Consider the following 19,206-nt stretch of genomic DNA (forward strand, 5'->3'; position numbering starts at 1 on the left):
ACTATCGAACGAGTGCCTTTGATTTTACGGTTTGCACATGCGCAGTTTGGTGCGAGACGACCGTTAGACCGGGCGATGTATCAACCCATGAATTTAGCTAGCCAACGTCACCGTAAAATCGCCTACAAGTGTGATCAGGAGATTCTATTGGAGAAGCAGTTTAAGTTTATCTTCATACTGTACTGTCTTTTTTGCTATACTTTTCCAATGAGACCAGATCCAGGGTCAGTTTTCAATCGCTTCCCTAAAGTGTGAACTGACTGGGGTACCAGAGTTGTCCTAATTTAAAAAAGAAAATAACAATAATTATCTCAATTATTGAGACTAGGTTTCCCAGAAATAAGCAGATTTTTTGGGATGTTATTTTTTAAAGAAGTGGAACTGAAAGAATAATAGTCTACAATGACGTAACAGATTGTAATTTGTCAAATGTTACATCCACTGTAGCTGCCTGTCATTTCATGATAATTCAGAATAAAACAGCCTTTACTGTTTTGTATATATTACCTATCATTATTATTAGACCATACAGAATTATCACAGAGGCTGCAAGTAACAGGGGGAACCTGTGTGAATCAACCTCCAGGGGGCAGAGATCTGCAGAAGATAAACCTGGACAGATTGTAACGTGTGGAGGGGGGTTATCTATAGGTTTAGAGAGGGTGGAGCAGGTAAAGGAGATAAACCCGACCAGATTGTAGTGTGTGTGTGTGTATGCCCCTTACCCCATGTCCTACACCTTACCCCCTCCACCCCCTGCCCCATGGCCTGACCACTCTACACATTGCCCCATCCATGACCCCTCTACCCCCTTCCCCCATGACTTACCCCCTTCTACCCCTTACCCCCTCTACCCCCTGCCCCATGTCCTACCCCTTACCCCCTACCCCATCCATGACCCCTCTACCTCCTGCCCCTTACCACATGTCCTACCCCTTACCCCCTACCCCATCCATGACCCCTCTACCTCCTGCCCCTTCCCCCATGTTCTACCCCTTACCCCCTACCCCATCCATGACCCCTCTACCTCCTGCCCCTTACCACATGTTCTACCCCTTACCCCCTACCCCCTACCCCATCCATGACCCCTCTACCTCCTGCCCCTTACCACATGTTCTACCCCTTACCCCTTCTACCTCCTGCCATATGTCCTGACTCCTCTACCCCATGTCCCTTACCCCCACTCCATTACCACTCTACCCCCACTCCATTACCCCTCTACCCCCAGCCCTATGTCCTGACCATTACCCCTCTACCCCCACTCCATTACCCCTCTACCCCCACTCCATTACCCCTCTACCCCCACTCCATTACCCCTCTACCCCCAGTCCATTACCCCTCTACCCCCAGCCCTATGTCCTGACCATTACCCCTTCTACCTCCTGCCATATGTCCTGACTCCTCTACCCCATGTCCCTTACCCCCACTCCATTACCACTCTACCTCCTGCCCCTTACCCCATGTCCTACCCTTACCCCCTCTACCCCATGTCCTGACCCCTCTACCCCCTTACCCCATGTCCTACCCTTACCCCCTCTACCCCATGTCCTGACCCCTCTACCCTCTTCCCCCATGTCCTACCCCTTACCCATGACCCCTCTACCTCCTGCCCCTTACCCCATGTCCTACCACTTACCCCCTTCTAGCCCCTGACCTGCCCTTTACCCCACTCTACCCCATGTCTCTTACCAGATTGTAGTGTGTGGTATACACCCCCTACCCCCCCTCTACCCCGTGCCCCATAACCTGACCTCTCTGCCCTCTGGCTCTGCCGTTCGTGTCTGGTCCATCTGTGCTGACTGAGGTATGAGGATGTTGTGTGTTTCCTGCCAACTGGACTCAGCATGTGGACCATGATGCTGTGAGAGGGAGTGGACAGAACTACACAGGGGTCTCTCTCCATACCCTGAGTCACCTGACATCTGACACACCCTCGCCACAAACAACACGCATCCTTTAACAGAAACACACTACAAGTCCTTGTCATGGCCAAAGCCATGACCCCTGTTAACAAAAGTGTTGTTGAACAGATAAACCATTCAATGGCTAATTAGCTCTCTGCACATTTTAAGAATAACTTATTTGTACAGAAAATGCAATGTTTACTTGCTTTTTGCCATTTCAAAATAGAAGGTAAAATATAGTCAAATTACAGAGATGATTATTTAAAAATAATAACAACAATTGTGTGTGCTTGTATATTGTACCAGTGTCTATTTATATGCATGTGTGAAAACAGATATACACAAATTTGAATACAATTATATGTGAGAAAAATGTGAATTTACGATTGGCACACAAGAAGCACGTCATGCCTAAACTAAAATTTACAGAAAGTACATGATTGCGGCCATTAAAATGTTCACTTAGCAAGCAGATTTGATAAACAAACATTCTTTAGATTATTTTACTCAAACTGCAAAATATTGTCAAACTAACTTTTGGTACTTCTTAGTTTTTGTTATCCACACCCTACAAATGTGAATATTAGTTATTAGCCAATTTAGTTATATCGCTAATAACAGTAGCTAGCCATTTATTTTACCAGGTAGGCCAGTTGAGAACAAGTTCTCATTTACAACTGCGACCTGGCCAAGATAAAGCAAAGCAGTGCGAAAAAACAACAGAGTTACACATAAACAAACGTACAGTCAATAATACAATAGGAAAATCTATGTACAGTATGTGCTATTGACGGAACATTAGTGGTGGTTCAAAGCTCCAATGGTCATTTGATTTTGGCACCATAGAACCTATTTTATGTTTTATTAATTTTTTACACAAGTGCAATTTACAATAAGCAAAATTGTATTATCACAATTATTTCACATAAAAAAAGGCCTGATCAGGACTTACACACAAAATATGCAAATGCCTGAGCAGGACTTACATAGAAAATAAACAAAGGCCTGGGCAGGACTTACATAGTGTAACGATCATCATTGCATGAAGAAGTGGACCAAAGCACAGCGTAGCAAGTGTTCATGATTTATTAATAAAACTGAACACGAAATAACAAAACAACAAAGAGAACGAAACCGAAACAGTTCTGTCAGGAGCAGAAACACAAAACAGAAAACAACTACCCACAAAACACAGGTGGGAAAAGGCTACCTAAGTATGATTGAGAACCAGAGACAACGATAGACAGCTGCCTCTGATTGAGAACCACACCAGGCCAAACACACAGAAATAGAAAACATTGAACACAAAACATAGAATGCCCACCCCAACTGACGCCCTGACCAAACCAAAATAGAGATCTCTAAGGTCAGGGCGTGACACATAGAAAAGAAATAAAGGCCTGAGCAGGACTTACATAGAAAATAAATCAAATAAAAGTAGGGCAACAGTGCATTACTGTAAAATAAAACAAAATACAACAGTGCATTACTGTAAAATAAAACAAAATAAAACAGTGCATTACAGTATATCACAACATGAACAAAGGTTACAAAACAACAAAAAAAATCATTTTAGGAACAGCAACGCTTTGCAGCCATACTTGCGAACTTTTGCTTAAAACATGGTTAATACCCTGTGGTCTAAAATAGCTAAAGCTGATAGCTTTTCCCATAGGCCAACCTGAAATATTTATCCACGATGCTGGGGCCAACCAGCTGAGCAGATAATTATATCCAGTAACAAAATGCTGTCTATCCAACACTTTTTCACTAAAGCATCCTTACCATAAGTCCACTGGCACGTTCTGAAACTTTAATTAACTGCATCACTAAACCTAACCAGAAGTCCAACAGCATGTTCTTAAACTTTAATTAACTGCATCACATGCACAAATGTGTCTTGACAATTAGCTTACAGTGTTAGATGCCTAGTTCCTGAAAATGTTCCCAACTTGTGGCATAAGTTTGAATCCCCCATGGAGGGATCCTTTTTCCTTGGACATGTGGACTATCCTTCTCAACACGTCTCATCATCCCCTTCAAACAATCAAATGTATTTATAAAGCCCTTCTTACATCAGCTGATGTCACAAAGTGCTGTACAGAAACCCAGCCTAAACCCCAAACAGCATGCAATGCAGGTGTAGAAGCACGGTGGCTAGGGGGAAAAAAATATTATAACAGAACATGGCCAAGATGTTCAAATGTTCATAGATGACCAGCAGGGTCAAATAATAATAACCACAGTGGTTGTAGAGGGTGCAACAGGTCAGCACCTCAGGAGTAAATGTCAGTTGGCTTTTCATAGCCGATCATTCAGAGTATCTCTACCGCTCCTGCTGTCTCTAGATGGTTGAAAACAGCAGGTCTGGGACAAGTTAGTACGTCCGGTGAACAGGTCAGGGTTCCATAGCCACAGGCAGAACAGTTGAAACTAGAGCAGCAGCACGACCGGGTGGACTGGGGACAGCAAGGAGTCATCAGGCCAGGTAGTCATTGTCACGTTCCTGACCTTATTTCCTTTGTTTAGTCTTTGTTTAGTTGGTCAGGACGTGAGCTGGGTGGGTATATTCTATGTTTTGTGTTTCATTGGTTTAGGTGTGTCTTATTGGCCTGATATGGTTCTCAATCAGAGGCAGGTGTTTTACGTTGTCTCTGATTGGGAACCATATTAAGGTAGGCTGTTTTCACTGTTTGTGGGTGATTGTTCCTGTTCGTGCGTTCATTGTTTTTTTCTATGTTCACTAGTTCAGGACTGTAGCGTCGTTGGTTTCGTTCTGTTTATTGTTTTGTTCGTATTGAAGAGTATTCAAATAAATATGGATACATACCACGCTGCGATTTGGTCCTCCTCTCTTCCACATTACGACGATCGTTACAGAATCACCCACCAAACTCGGACCAAGCAGCGTGGTAAGCGGTAGCAGCAGCAGCAGCAGGAGCAGGAGCAGCAATGTCAGGAGGAATGGACTTGGGAAGACGAACTGGACGGTAAGGGACCCTGGGTTCAAGCTGGAGAGTATCGCCGCCCTCGTGAAGAGCTGGAGGCAGCTAAAGCCGAGAGGCGGTGGTATGAGGAGGCAGCACGGAAGCGAGGCTGGAAGCCTGAGAGTCAGCCCCAAACATTTCTTGGGGGGTGGGGCTAAAGGGGAGTGTGGCGAAGTCAGGTAGGAGACCTGCGCCAACTCCCCGTGCTTACCGTGGAGAGCGAGAGCCATGAATAAGTGGGACTCTCTGCCAACACAGGTAACTCAAGCTAGCAACCCCCCCCCCACCCCAAAAAATGAAAATAACACCTTACTGCACAAAGGGGACTGAAGAGACACAGCCATTTAATATATATTGTATTGTAATTTACACTGTACCATGTATTAGACCTAGATATTGTGTATATACTGACATGTAGGCTGTGTGACATTTTAAATGTATGTATTTCAGTCCTTGACTAATAGTGTTCTGTACTATGTATGATGTCATGTTTCATGTGGACCCCTGGTAGAGTAGCTGATGCTTTGGCAGCGGCTAATGGGGATTCTAATGAATACCAAATACATGGACACATCTGAAATCAGGTTTCCTGATGGGACTGATAAATGCAGAAAATTGAAAATCAAAAGAAGCGCTCTACCACAGCTACAGCACCATCTTAAATAAGCATATTTCATTCTGAGTTCGGACATATACCGTTTGCATGTTAAAAATATTTCTACAATGCATACTTTCAGTTTTTCCGAACTCACTTGCGCAAAAGAAGGATGCTATCGCTGGCACATGCGCAGATCACATACACCGCTAGTACTCTGATTAAGGTACTAATCATTTGAAAGATTGCTCAGAAAATCTGGTGTTTTAATCGGTGTATGCTTACTTCGATTATGACCTTACGCCTACACAAAGGAAGATAAGTAGAGTAAGGCGTTCACGTGACTAATGGCATAATCAGAATCTAGTTATTAGTGTGCATGTAACCATACTGATATAGTTACTGTAGCACAGCTTTGCTGCAGCTTTTCAACTGTAATTTTTAAAAACATTTATTTAACTAGGCAAGTCAGTTAAGAACAGCTTATTATTTTCAATGACAGCCTAGGAACAGTGTGTTAACTGCCTTGTTCAGAAAGACAGATTTTTATCTTGTCAGCTCAGGGATTTGATCTTGCAACCGTTTGGTTACAAGTCCAACACTCTAACCACTAGGCTACCTGCCACCCCAGTATTTCACTAGTCTATACACCCTTTTTATTTTTTATTTAACCTTTATTAAGAACAAATTCTTATTTTACAGTGACGGCCTACCCCTAACCCGGACGGCGCTGGGCCAATTGTGCGCCGCCCTATGGGGCCCTTATATTATATAGGGAACTGGTGTTTCCTTAGCTAGGGCTAACACTGAGGACTTGTGAAGAGCAGAATCAACAACCAAACAGTTGCTCTGTGAGAAGGTGTTAACGTTCAGTTAGCCATTGTTATGGTACCTCCATCTGCCGGCCTTTGCGCTATTGTTATGTAAACGCAGGCTGAAAATACCAGCGGCCTGGCTTTGGTCCTAAGTGAGAGCAGGTCTGCCGGAGCCATGGCCCAGTGAGACATGAATGTTGGCTGGCGTAAACTGAAACAGAAAATTCTGAGGCTTTTAGTTTTGGATAAAACACTGGGGTAAATCCTGTATGGAAATAAATCAAAACATGTACTTGGTGCTGAAATCGATCCACATGTACTTGGTGCTGAAATCGATCCGTCTGCCCCCTCTAGTGGATAATGTTTGTAAAATAGAGGCGCAGAAGAGCTGAGTACATCATTGACCATGTTTTATGCATTACCGAAAGTCTCTAAATGCATGGTTAAACATGCATAGATATCAAGGAAATATCTCGCAAAATACCTTTGCTAGTCATAGCATGCTGAGCGATGTGACCTTTGTCCGAGTTTGCCACTGGTCAGATATTCTACATTTCCTCTAAATGCATGCTTCATTCAACTACATAGGAATATTATTTTTATGAAAAGGCCAATGTGTGTTAATTTTTATATACTATATGATTTGACTCTAGCGTCAAAATGAACTAGAACCTTCTGTAACTACACACAACTTGGCCAATTAATTATAGTCCCCATTCAAATTCAACCAATCACTGAGTGTAAACAACAAAACAAACCACATCCCCAGGGAAAGTATATATTTAAAGTGCCTAAACTTTCCCTGTATACTAATTTACCTTAGTCATGAGTCGTAATTTACCTTAGTCATGAGTTAAATGATCACCGCCTTTTTATTTGCTAGATATCTAGCTTTCGGCCAATCACATAACAAGCTATATTTAATGACAAATAAAATAGCTTTCTCACGAAAGCAGCTCTGACTGAGGCAAAGGAGGATAGCCGTGTATTTGCCTGTATAGGTATAAGGGGGTATTTAAATCATGGTTACCCCAATACCCTGGTTATTACCACAATCTCACACATAACATGCCAATAGCATAATCTCAACCCAGTTAAATTAAGTGATAATGTTTCCATTAGTTTCTAACAGTGTATATAAGCTTATAAAGCTATAACAAAAAAAATGCATTACAAAACTGCACAATGTTTCAATATACTTCTGTATGACAGAGCATTCCTTTCTATGTCTATGGTATAAACTGGATCATTGCCTGTTGCACGGGGATAAACGAGTTACTATGACGGATAAACTGGCGCTCAAGGTTCATGGAAGGTTGAGTGGTTTTTCGATTGAATGCACACACAACAATGAATTTGAACAGGCGAAGTCAACAGTCGTCTGTTTCCTGCCTGTAGCTGGGTCCTGTATGGAAGCCCGTGCGAGGCTGTCCCGGAGACCCCGCGCTGCCTGCACCTCTCGTCTTGGGTGAGTTTGTGACAATGTAGCAATTTCTCTATTAATCTGAATAACTAGAATAAAGCTACAACATTTGCTGACTGCAAACCTCGATCAAAACTCCGTAGTCCTTGCATGGCAAGGCGTTTCATTTTCCAACAAATTCCCAAGCACACCCCCTTGTCCAAGAGTATTCCAACATTAACTCATATTTTGCTTTCAAGGAGCTAGCTACGCAATTGCATTTAAGGCAAACAGAATAATGCGTCATGCAAGCTGGAGTGCAACGCTGCCGTGCATTATAAACGCGTTGATACTAAACCCGCTTGTGATGTTTTAAATGTCAAATGTATACTACGTCGGAATCTGTTAACACGAATGTTGATAGTCAGTTAGCTACCTAGCAGCTAATGCTAACGAAAAGGAAACTGCACCAAAAGCTTCAAATAGTTAGCAAATTCAGACAATTAGCTACATGCATCAAACGAACATGCGAATTATTTTAGAGGACACTGTAGTTACAGGGGAAAACGACTATCATGTAAATACATTAGATGCATTCAACACTAGTTAGCGTCTCGCAGTGTCCCTCCTTTCATATGCTGTGCACCGCTCATCTCTGCTGGCTGTGCAATGGCTACGACCGCTTCAGCTTGCTACCGACATTCTGGAGAGCGGCAAATGGACCTTTCTCCCCTTTATATAGCACACTGGTGTTATCGGCGTCAATCCGGTGCTCGGGTGTCCGCCTACCTAAACTCACAATCTGATCTACCGTTAGCTTGCTACGACTCAGCTTGTTTTTGTCTGACTCGATAAGATCATAGTAGAGAGATTTAAAACATAGCTGCTTTCAGCAACATCTTTGCACAGCTTGCATCAATATTTGGCAACTCTGAATTGAGCTTCTATTCTTTGCTTATATTAAACACATCTATAACAAGAATGATGACGGAGTGAGTGTGAACCGCACACTTTTACCTCGAGTGTATTTGACGTTAATCTATAATCTGTTGTTGAGAACCTATTTGTTATGGCTTTTCAACATCTGCCATATTGTATTTGGTACAAATCATTGGCTAAATTATAGACTTCTAGAATCTGGTAAGATTATGTGGCTGTTGAACAAGTTGAGATAACTAAATTGGTTTTTACCTTAGATTGGAAACTCATGATCAAAACATATAGATCCAATGGTTGTACAACTTGTAAGTCGCTCTGGATAAGAGCGTCTGCTAAATGACTTAAATGTAAATGTACAGATCGGGAGAGGTCTGTCCATAATAAAGAGATGCTTTGCTTTTTTGACCCCACACTCAACAAAGCAAGTCCTGCAGGCTCTAGTTTTATATTGATTGTTGTCCAGTCATATGGTAAAATGCTGCAAAGAAAGACCTAGTTAAACTGCAGCTGGCCCAGAACAGAGCGACATGTCTTGCTCTTTATTATAATCAGAGGGCTAATTATAATACTATGCATGCCAGTCTCTCTTGGCTAAGAGTAGAGGAAAGACACTTATTGTTTTTGCTAGAAATATTAATATGTTGGAAATTCCAAATGGTTTGCATAGTCAATTTACACACAGCACTGAAACACACACTTATCCCACCAGACATGACACCAGGGGTCTTTTCACAGTCCCCAGGTCCAGAACAAATTCAAGAAAACGTACAGTATTATACAGAGCCATGATTGCATGGAACTCCCATCTTATATAGCGCAAGTGAACAGCAAACCTGGTTTCAAAAACCCAATAAAGCAACACCTCACGGCACCACGTGACCTACTTGTTGTGTGTATGAACTGACATGTATGTGTAACTGATAGATACACACCACATGTTGCCTTGGTGTTTTTAAATGTACAGTACCAGTCAAAAGTTTGGACACACCTACTCATTCCAGGGTTTCTTTATTTTTACTATTTTCTACATTGTAGAATAATAGTGAAGACATCAAAACTATGAAATAACACATATGGAATCATGTAGTAACCAAAAAAGTGTTAAACATATCAAAATATATTTTATATTCTTCAAAGTAGCCACCCTTTGCCTTGATGACAACTTTGCACACTCTTGGCATTCTGTCAACCAGCTTCATGAGGTAGTCACCTGGAATGCATTTCAATTAACAGGTGTGCCTTGTTAAAAGTTCATTTGTGCAATTTCTTTCCTTCTTAATGCGTTTGAGCCAATCAGTTGTGTTGTGACAAGGTAGGGTTGGTATACAGAAGATAGTACTATTTGGTACAAGACCAAGTCCATATTATGGCAAGAACAGCTCAAATAAGCAAAGAGAAACGACAGTCTATCATTACTTTAAGACATGAAGATCAGTCAATACGGAACATTTCAAGAACTTTGAAAGTTTCTTCATGTGCAGTCGCAAAAACCATCAAGTGCTATGAGGAAACTGGTTCTCATGAGGACCGCCACAAGAAAGGAAGACCCAGAGTTACCTCTGCTGCAGAGGATAAGTTCATTAGTTACCAGCCTCAGAAATTGCAGCACAAATAAATGCTTCAGTAGCAGACACATGTCAACATCAACTGTTCAGAGGAGACTGCGTGAATCAGGCCTTCATGGTCCAATAAGAAGAAGAGACTTGCTTGTGCCAAGAAACACGAGCAATGGACATTAGACCAGTGGAAATCTGTCCTTTAGTCTGATGAATCCAAATTTGATATTTTTGGTTCCAACCGCCATGTGTTTGTGAGACGCAGAGTTGGAGAACCATGATCTCCGCATTGTGTGGTTCCCACCATGAAGCATGGAGGTGTGATGGTGTGGGGGTGCTTTGTGGTAACACTGTCAGTGATTTAAATTATTTATTTATTTTTTAATTCAAGGCTTTCTTAACCAGCATGGCTACCACAGCATTCTGCAGCGATACGTCAACCCGTCTGGTTTGGGCTTAGTGGGACTATCATTTGTTTTTAAACAAGACAATGACCCAACACACCTCCAGGCTGTGTAAGGACTATTTGACCAAGAAGGAGAGTGTTGGAGTGCTTTATCAGATGACCTGGCCTCCACAATCACCAGACCTCAAACAAATTGAGATGGTTTGGGATGAGTTGGACTGCAGAGTGAAGGAAAAGCAGCCAACAAGTGCTCAGCATATGTGGGAACTCCTTCAAGACAGTTGGAAAAGCATTCCAGGTGAAGCTGGTTGAGAGAGAATGCCAAGAGTGTGCCAAGTGGTTATCAAGGCAAAGGGTGGCTACTTTGAATAATCTAAAATATATTTTCCTTTGTTTTACACTTTTGGGTTACTGCATGATTATATAAGTATTATTTCATAGTTTTCATTATTATTCTACGATGTAAAAATTAAGGAAAAACCCTTGAATGAGTAGGTATGTCCGAACTTTTGACTGGTACTGTATGTACATTGTAAAGTATTTAGCCTGTAATGTATTTTTTGTTGTCGGACCCCAATAAGACTAGCTGGCTAGTTCTTAGAGTCAATGTGGGGATTACCTCGTCTATGCACTTTTTGATGAATCCTGTGACTGTTGTGGTAAACTCCTCAATGTTATGGGATGTGTCCCGGAACATATCCCACTCTTTACTAGCAAAACACTCTTGTAGCCCCACATCACTTTCATATTGTGCGCATCACTGGTACTTCCTGTTTGTAAACAGAAAGCAGAAGGCTATGTATGTCATTTGCCCTGATGGTCTGTGTGAGTAAAGTTAATCAATCAATCAAATGTATTTATAAAGCCCTTCTTACATCAGCTGATATCTCAAAGTGCTGTACAGAAACCCAGCCTAAAACTCCAAACAGCAAGCAATGCAGGTGTAGAAGCACAGTGGCTAGGAAAAACTCCCTAGAAAGGCCAAAACCTAGGAAGAAACCTAGAGAGGAACCAGGCTATGAGGGGTGGGCCAGTCCTCTTCTGACTGTGTCGGGTGGAGATTATAACAGAACATGGCCAAGATGTTCAAATGTTCATAGATGACCAGCAGGGTCAAATAATAATAATCACAGTAGTTGTCGAGGGTGCAACAGGTCAGCACCGCAGGAGTAAATGTCAGTTAGCTTTTCATAGCCGATCATTGAGAGTATCTCTACCGCTCCTGCTGTCTCTAGAGAGTTGAAAACAGCAGGTCTGGGACAGGTAGCACGTCCGGTGAACAGGGCAGGGTTCCATAGCCGCAGGCAGAACAGTTGAAACTGGAACAGCAGCATGGCCAGGTGGACTGGGGACAGCAAGGAGTCATCATGCCAGGTAGTGCTGAGGCATGGTCCTAGGGCTTAGGTCCTCAGAGAGAGAGAGAAAGAGAGAATTAGACAGCATGCACATTCACACAGGACACCGGATAAGACAGGAGAAATACTCGAGATATAACAGACTGACCCTAGCCCCCCGACACAAACTATGGTAGCATAAATACTGGAGGCTGAGACAGGAGTGGTCGGCAGACGCTGTGGCCCAGTCCGATGATACTCCCGGACAGGGCCAAACAGGCAGGATATAACCCCACCCACTTTGCCAAAGCACAGCCCCCACACCACTAGAGGGATATCATCAACCACCAACTTACCATCCTGAAACAAGGCCGAGTATAGCCCACAAAGATCTCCGCCACGGCACAACCCAAGGGGGGACGCCAACCCGGACAGGAAGATCACGTCAGTGACTCAACCCACTCAAGGGACGCACCCCTCCTAGGGACGGCATGGAAGAGCACCAGTAAGCCAGTGACTCAGCCCCTGTAATAGGGTTAGAGGCAGAGAATCCCAGTGGAGAGAAGGGAACCGGCCAGGCAGAGACAGCAAGGGCGGTTCATCGCTCCGGTGCCTTTCTGTTCATCTTCACACTCCTGGGCCAGACTACACTCAATCATAGGACCTACTGAAGAGATGAGTCTTCAGTAAAGACTTAAAGGTTGAGACCGAGTCTGCGTCTCTCACATGGGTAGGCAGACCATTCCATAAAAATGGAGCTCTATAGGAGAAAGCCCTGCCTCCAGCTGTTTGCTTAGAAATTCTAGGGACAGTAAGGAGGCCTGCGTCTTGTGACCGTAGCATACGTGTAGGTATGTACGGCAGGACCAAATCGGAGAGATGGGTAGGAGCAAGCCCATGTAATGCTTTTTAGGTTAGCAGTAAAACCTTAATAAGTCAAGTCAATCTGGAAAGTTTGAATTTGTCCTTTCAATTTTTCAACCGATTATTAATTCACCAATTTTTTTTCTTCTAGTGATTTTAGTCAAGCTTTGCCTACTAGCGCCATCTTTCCCTAATGTTCTGCTCAGGTCTGTGGGTGGGCAATGTTCTGCTCCGGTCTGTGGGTGGGCAATGTTCTGCTCCGGTCTGTGGGTGGGCAATGTTCTGCTCAGGTCTGTGGGTGGGCAATGTTCTGCTCCGGTCTGTGGGTGGGCAATGTTCTGCTCCGGTCTGTGGGTGGGCAATGTCCTGCTCAGGTCTGTGGGTGGGCAATGTCCTGCTCAGGTCTGTGGGCAATTTTGATTCGATTGTATGGTTACAGTTTAATTTCTCGAGGAAAAAAACATTCTAATGTTGCAAACACAGCCTGCTTCATATATTTGAGCATATTTCAGCATATTTGAGCATATTTGAGCATATTTGAGATACTTTACTTCATGATTTTAAAGGCCTGTCGACTTGATGTTTAGTCTACTTCATGTTTTGTGTTTTGGCATGGAAAATCAAGTTTAGTGGCATGGCGATGCTGTGATTAGGTTCAGGACGCAATGAGGAGCATGTAGCCTATAACCTTGGTGGAAGTCTGTTCTTTCGGCCAGAACAGAAAATGGAGGGGAATACCACAACTTCCCCCTAAATGATTATCACATGTCTGTGGAGGGACAGGTTTCCTAGAGTGTGACGGAGAGCCGTCTCCAAAGCATGTCACCGGCTAACCCATTCCTAGACGCTGACTACCTTTAGTGCCTATTGACGATATTATCTTCTGGCCGGGGGAGTTTTGTTGCGAGCCCCGACACTCATTCTGCAAGTTTTAAACGCATGGCCTGTGTTGGAAACATACGTTCCGTATCTTTCATATCAGCAAAACGGTAACATTACTACTTTATAAGGTTAGTGTTCTCACACGGCCATACTTCTGTGTTACAGCGCTTGTTTAAGGAAGAACTAGGCGGATACCTGTGCTAATTGTCTATCTAGCGTGCTCTGAACACCTGTGTGTAAGCTACCTGGGGAGGAAGTGATGTGGCTCAGCTGGAGCTTGTGGATCTGTGCTAAACTGCTTCAGGAAGTGGTTTTATTTTTATTTGAAAGATTCTTTCTCGCTGATATGAAAGAAAAGGGACATATGTTTCGAAAAGCCATTTCGCAAGCGAATATTGACATTTCTAAACGTTAAAACACAGCAATTGGAATTATAGTAAACACGCAGCTGAAAAGTCTACCCTACGGCGAAGGTTTTTCCAGAACTAGTCACTGCCTAGCTGGTTGGATTCTATGAACTAATATCCACCTTGAGAAAGATATACATTTGATATTGATGCAGTGAAACTGTGAGCATGATGCACCTCTTGATAGTGTGCATTTTATTTAACATTTATTTAAACGGATTCACATTGAGAATGATTTAGATCTGTATCTATTTAATAAAAGCAATCCCATTCAACTACATAGAGGTCCTCAATCAATAATGTTAACTGCCTGAGTGGCACCAGCCCATCTAGCTGCCTGAGTGGCACCAGCCCATCTAGCTGCCTGAGTGGCACCAGCCCATCTAGCTGCCTGAGTGGCACCAGCCCATCTAGCTGCCTGAGTGGCACCAGCCCATCTAGCTGCCTGAGTGGCACCAGCCCATCTAGCTGCCTGAGTGGCACCAGCCCATCTAGCTGCCTGAGTGGCACCAGCCCATCTAGCTGCCTGAGTGGCACCAGCCCATCTAGCTGCCTGAGTGGCACCAGCCCATCTAGCTGCCTGAGTGGCACCAGCCCATCTAGCTGCCTGAGTGGCACCAGCCCATCTAGCTGCCTGAGTGGCACCAGCCCATCTAGCTGCCTGAGTGGCACCAGCCCATCTAGCTGCCTGAGTGGCACCAGCCCATCTAGCTGCCTGAGTGGCACCAGCCCATCTAGCTGCCTGAGTGGCACCAGCCCATCTAGCTGCCTGAGTGGCACCAGCCCATCTAGCTGCCTTGAACTCTGCAGATTGTTCCACAAATTAGATTAGAAATTAGATTTTCCCAAATCTGTGGAGATTGGAGGGATCTCTAGTGTTATCCATTCCTGTCAACGGGTTTGGTAACTTAGAATTTTAATCTTAATTAATGATGTTACTTATAGGGGGAGTTTCTGTTAGATTGCTTTGTAATTAAATAAGAGTATGCAGCTTTCTTCTTAGACAGAGAGGTCTGTATGCTCCCTGTCGTCTGTATTAGAGGTCGACCGATTAATCGGAATGGCCGATTAATTAGGGTCGATTTCAAGTTTTCATAACAATCGGAAATCGTGATTTTTGTGCGCCAATTTGCCAATTTTTTATTAGATTTTTGAATTAATTTTTTTAAAATATTTTTTTTATACCTTTATTTAACTAGGCAAGTCAGTTAAGAACACATTCTTATTTTCAATGACGGCCTAGGAACGGTGGGTTAACTGCCTTGTTCAGGGGCAGAACGACAGATTTTCACCTTGTCAGCTCAACCTTACAGTTAACTAGTCCAACGCAATAACGACCTGCCTCTCTCTCGTTGCACTCCACAAGGAGACTGCCTGTTACGCGAATGCAGTAAGCCAAGGTAAGTTGCTAGCTAGCATTAAACTTATCTTTATAAAAAACAATCAATCATAACCACTAGTTAACTACACATGGTTGATGATATTACTAGATAATATCTAGCGTGTCCTGCGTTGCATATAATCTGACTGATTATACAAGCATACAAGTATCTAAGTATCTGACTGAGCGGTGATAGGCAGAAGCTATACTGTTACACTTGCAATACTAAAGTGCCTATAAGAACATCCAATAGTCAAAGGTTAATGAAATACAAATGGTATAGAGAGAAATAGTCCTATAATTCCTATAATAACTACAACCTAAAACTTCTTACCTGGGAGTATGGCTGTGGTTATGGGTGGGCCCAGTAGAAAGCCCCTTGGTAATAACCCGGTCCAGAGTATGGCTGTGGTTATGGGTGGGCCCAGTAGAAAGCCCCTTGGTAATAACCCGGTCCAGAGTATGGCTGTGGTTATGGGTGAGCCCAGTAGAAAGCCCCTTGGTAATAACCAGGTCCAGAGTATGGCTGTGGTTATGGGTGGGCCCAGTTGAAAGCCCCTTGGTAATAACCCGGTCCAGATTATGGCTGTAGTTATGGGTGGGCCCAGTAGAAAGCCCCTTGGTAATAACCCGGTCCAGAGTATGGCTGTAGTTATGGGTGGGCCCAGTAGAAAGCCCCTTGGTAATAACCAGGTCCAGAGTATGGCTGTAGTTATGGGTGGGCCCAGTAGAAAGCCCCTTGGTAATAACCCGGTCCAGAGTATGGTTGTAGTTATGGGTGGGTCCAGTAGAAAGCCCCTTGGTAATAACCCGGTCCAGAGTATGGCTGTGGTTATGGGTGGGCCCAGTAGAAAGCCCCTTGGTAATAACCAGGTCCAGAGTATGGCTGTGGTTATGGGTGGGCCCAGTAGAAAGCCCCTTGGTAATAACCAGGTCCAGATTATGGCTGTGGTTATGGGTGGGCCCAGTAGAAAGCCCCTTGGTAATAACCAGGTCCAGAGTATGGCTGTAGTTATGGGTGGGCCCAGTAGAAAGCCCCTTGGTAATAACCAGGTCCAGAGTATGGCTGTAGTTATGGGTGGGCCCAGTAGAAAGCCCCTTGGTAATAACCCGGTCCAGAGTATGGTTGTAGTTATGGGTGGGTCCAGTAGAAAGCCCCTTGGTAATAACCCGGTCCAGAGTATGGCTGTGGTTATGGGTGGGCCCAGTAGAAAGCCCCTTGGTAATAACCAGGTCCAGAGTATGGCTGTGGTTATGGGTGGGCCCAGTAGAAAGCCCCTTGGTAATAACCAGGTCCAGATTATGGCTGTGGTTATGGGTGGGCCCAGTAGAAAGCCCCTTGGTAATAACCAGGTCCAGAGTATGGCTGTGGTTATGGGTGGGCCCAGTAGAAAGCGCCTTGGTAATAACCAGGTCCAGAGTATGGCTGTAGTTATGGGTGGGCCCAGTAGAAAGCCCCTTGGTAATAACCAGGTCCAGAGTATGGCTGTAGTTATTGGTTGGCCCAGTAGAAAGCCCCTTGGTAATAACCAGGTCCAGAGTATGGCTGTAGTTATTGGTTGGCCCAGTAGAAAGCCCCTTGGTAATAACCCAGTCCAGAGTATGGCTGTAGTTATGGGTGGGCCCAGTAGAAAGCGCCTTGGTAATAACCCGGTCCAGAGTATGGCTGTAGTTATGGGTGGGCCCAGTAGAAAGCGCCTTGGTAATAACCCGGTCCAGAGTATGGCTGTGGTTATGGGTGGGCCCAGTAGAAAGCCCCTTGGTAATAACCAGGTCCAGAGTATGGCTGTAGTTATGGGTGGGCCCAGTAGAAAGCGCCTTGGTAATAACCCGGTCCAGAGTATGGCTGTAGTTATGGGTGGGCCCAGTAGAAAGCGCCTTGGTAATAACCCGGTCCAGAGTATGGCTGTAGTTATGGGTGGGCCCAGTAGAAAGCGCCTTGGTAATAACCCGGTCCAGAGTATGGCTGTAGTTATGGGTGGGCCCAGTAGAAAGCGCCTTGGTAATAACCCGGTCCAGAGTATGGCTGTGGTTATGGGTGGGCCCAGTAGAAAGCGCCTTGGTAATAACCCGGTCCAGAGTATGGCTGTGGTTATGGGTGGGCCCAGTAGAAAGCCCCTTGGTAATATCCAGGTCCAGAGTATGGCTGTAGTTATGGGTGGGCCCAGTAGAAAGCGCCTTGGTAATAACCCGGTCCAGAGTATGGCTGTAGTTATTGGTTGGCCCAGTAGAAAGCCCCTTGGTAATAACCCAGTCCAGAGTATGGCTGTAGTTATGGGTGGGCCCAGTAGAAAGCGCCTTGGTAATAACCCGGTCCAGAGTATGGCTGTAGTTATGGGTGGGCCCAGTAGAAAGCCCCTTGGTAATAACCCGGTCCAGAGTATGGCTGTAGTTATTGGTTGGCCCAGTAGAAAGCCCCTTGGTAATAACCCAGTCCAGAGTATGGCTGTAGTTATTGGTTGGCCCAGTAGAAAGCGCCTTGGTAATAACCCGGTCCAGAGTATGGCTGTAGTTATGGGTGGGCCCAGTAGAAAGCGCCTTGGTAATAACCCGGTCCAGAGTATGGCTGTAGTTATGGGTGGGCCCAGTAGAAAGCGCCTTGGTAATAACCCGGTCCAGAGTATGGCTGTAGTTATGGGTGGGCCCAGTAGAAAGCGCCTTGGTAATAACCCGGTCCAGAGTATGGCTGTAGTTATGGGTGGGCCCAGTAGAAAGCGCCTTGGTAATAACCCGGTCCAGAGTATGGCTGTAGTTATGGGTGGGCCCAGTAGAAAGCGCCTTGGTAATAACCCGGTCCAGAGTATGGCTGTAGTTATGGGTGGGCCCAGTAGAAAGCGCCTTGGTAATAACCCGGTCCAGAGTATGGCTGTGGTTATGGGTGGGCCCAGTAGAAAGCGCCTTGGTAATAACCCGGTCCAGAGTATGGCTGTGGTTATGGGTGGGCCCAGTAGAAAGCCCCTTGGTAATAACCAGGTCCAGAGTATGGCTGTAGTTATGGGTGGGCCCAGTAGAAAGCGCCTTGGTAATAACCCGGTCCAGAGTATGGCTGTAGTTATTGGTTGGCCCAGTAGAAAGCCCCTTGGTAATAACCCAGTCCAGAGTATGGCTGTAGTTATGGGTGGGCCCAGTAGAAAGCGCCTTGGTAATAACCCGGTCCAGAGTATGGCTGTAGTTATGGGTGGGCCCAGTAGAAAGCCCCTTGGTAATAACCCAGTCCAGAGTATGGCTGTAGTTATTGGTTGGCCCAGTAGAAAGCGCCTTGGTAATAACCCAGTCCAGAGTATGGCTGTAGTTATGGGTGGGCCCAGTAGAAAGCCCCTTGGTAATAACCCGGTCCAGAGTATGGCTGTAGTTATGGGTGGGCCCAGTAGAAAGCCCCTTGGTAATAACCCAGTCCAGAGTATGGCTGTAGTTATTGGTTGGCCCAGTAGAAAGCCCCTTGGTAATAACCCAGTCCAGAGTATGGCTGTAGTTATTGGTTGGCCCAGTAGAAAGCCCCTTGGTAATAACCCAGTCCAGAGTATGGCTGTAGTTATGGGTGGGCCCAGTAGAAAGCCCCTTGGTAATAACCCGGTCCAGAGTATGGCTGTAGTTATGGGTGGGCCCAGTAACATGTTGGATAATGTCCATAGAGCTCAAAAGGCTAGTCTACATGAGATTGTGGATAAGAGAGAGATTTTTTTAAACGTTAGTCAAGAATAAGACCCTCGATATTTATTGTAACGGAGATCCCA

At 44.7% G+C, this 19,206-nt stretch overlaps 1 protein-coding gene across 3 annotated transcripts in view; it reads left to right on the top strand.

The window, feature by feature from the left end:
• The first annotated feature begins 7,629 nt into the window (after positions 1–7,629).
• The window catches only part of LOC139567219 (BRD4-interacting chromatin-remodeling complex-associated protein-like), a 58,508-nt gene continuing 46,931 nt past the window's right edge, over positions 7,630–19,206 (top strand). For all 3 annotated transcript variants that reach the window (XM_071388690.1, XM_071388692.1, XM_071388691.1), the window contains exon 1: positions 7,630–7,769. The gene's annotated coding sequence lies outside the window, so the exon portion shown is untranslated. The remainder of the gene's footprint in view (positions 7,770–19,206) is intronic.

The sequence above is a fragment of the Salvelinus alpinus genome, unplaced genomic scaffold (assembly GCF_045679555.1).
Source record: "Salvelinus alpinus unplaced genomic scaffold, SLU_Salpinus.1 scaffold_78, whole genome shotgun sequence".
NCBI lineage: Eukaryota > Metazoa > Chordata > Actinopteri > Salmoniformes > Salmonidae > Salvelinus > Salvelinus alpinus.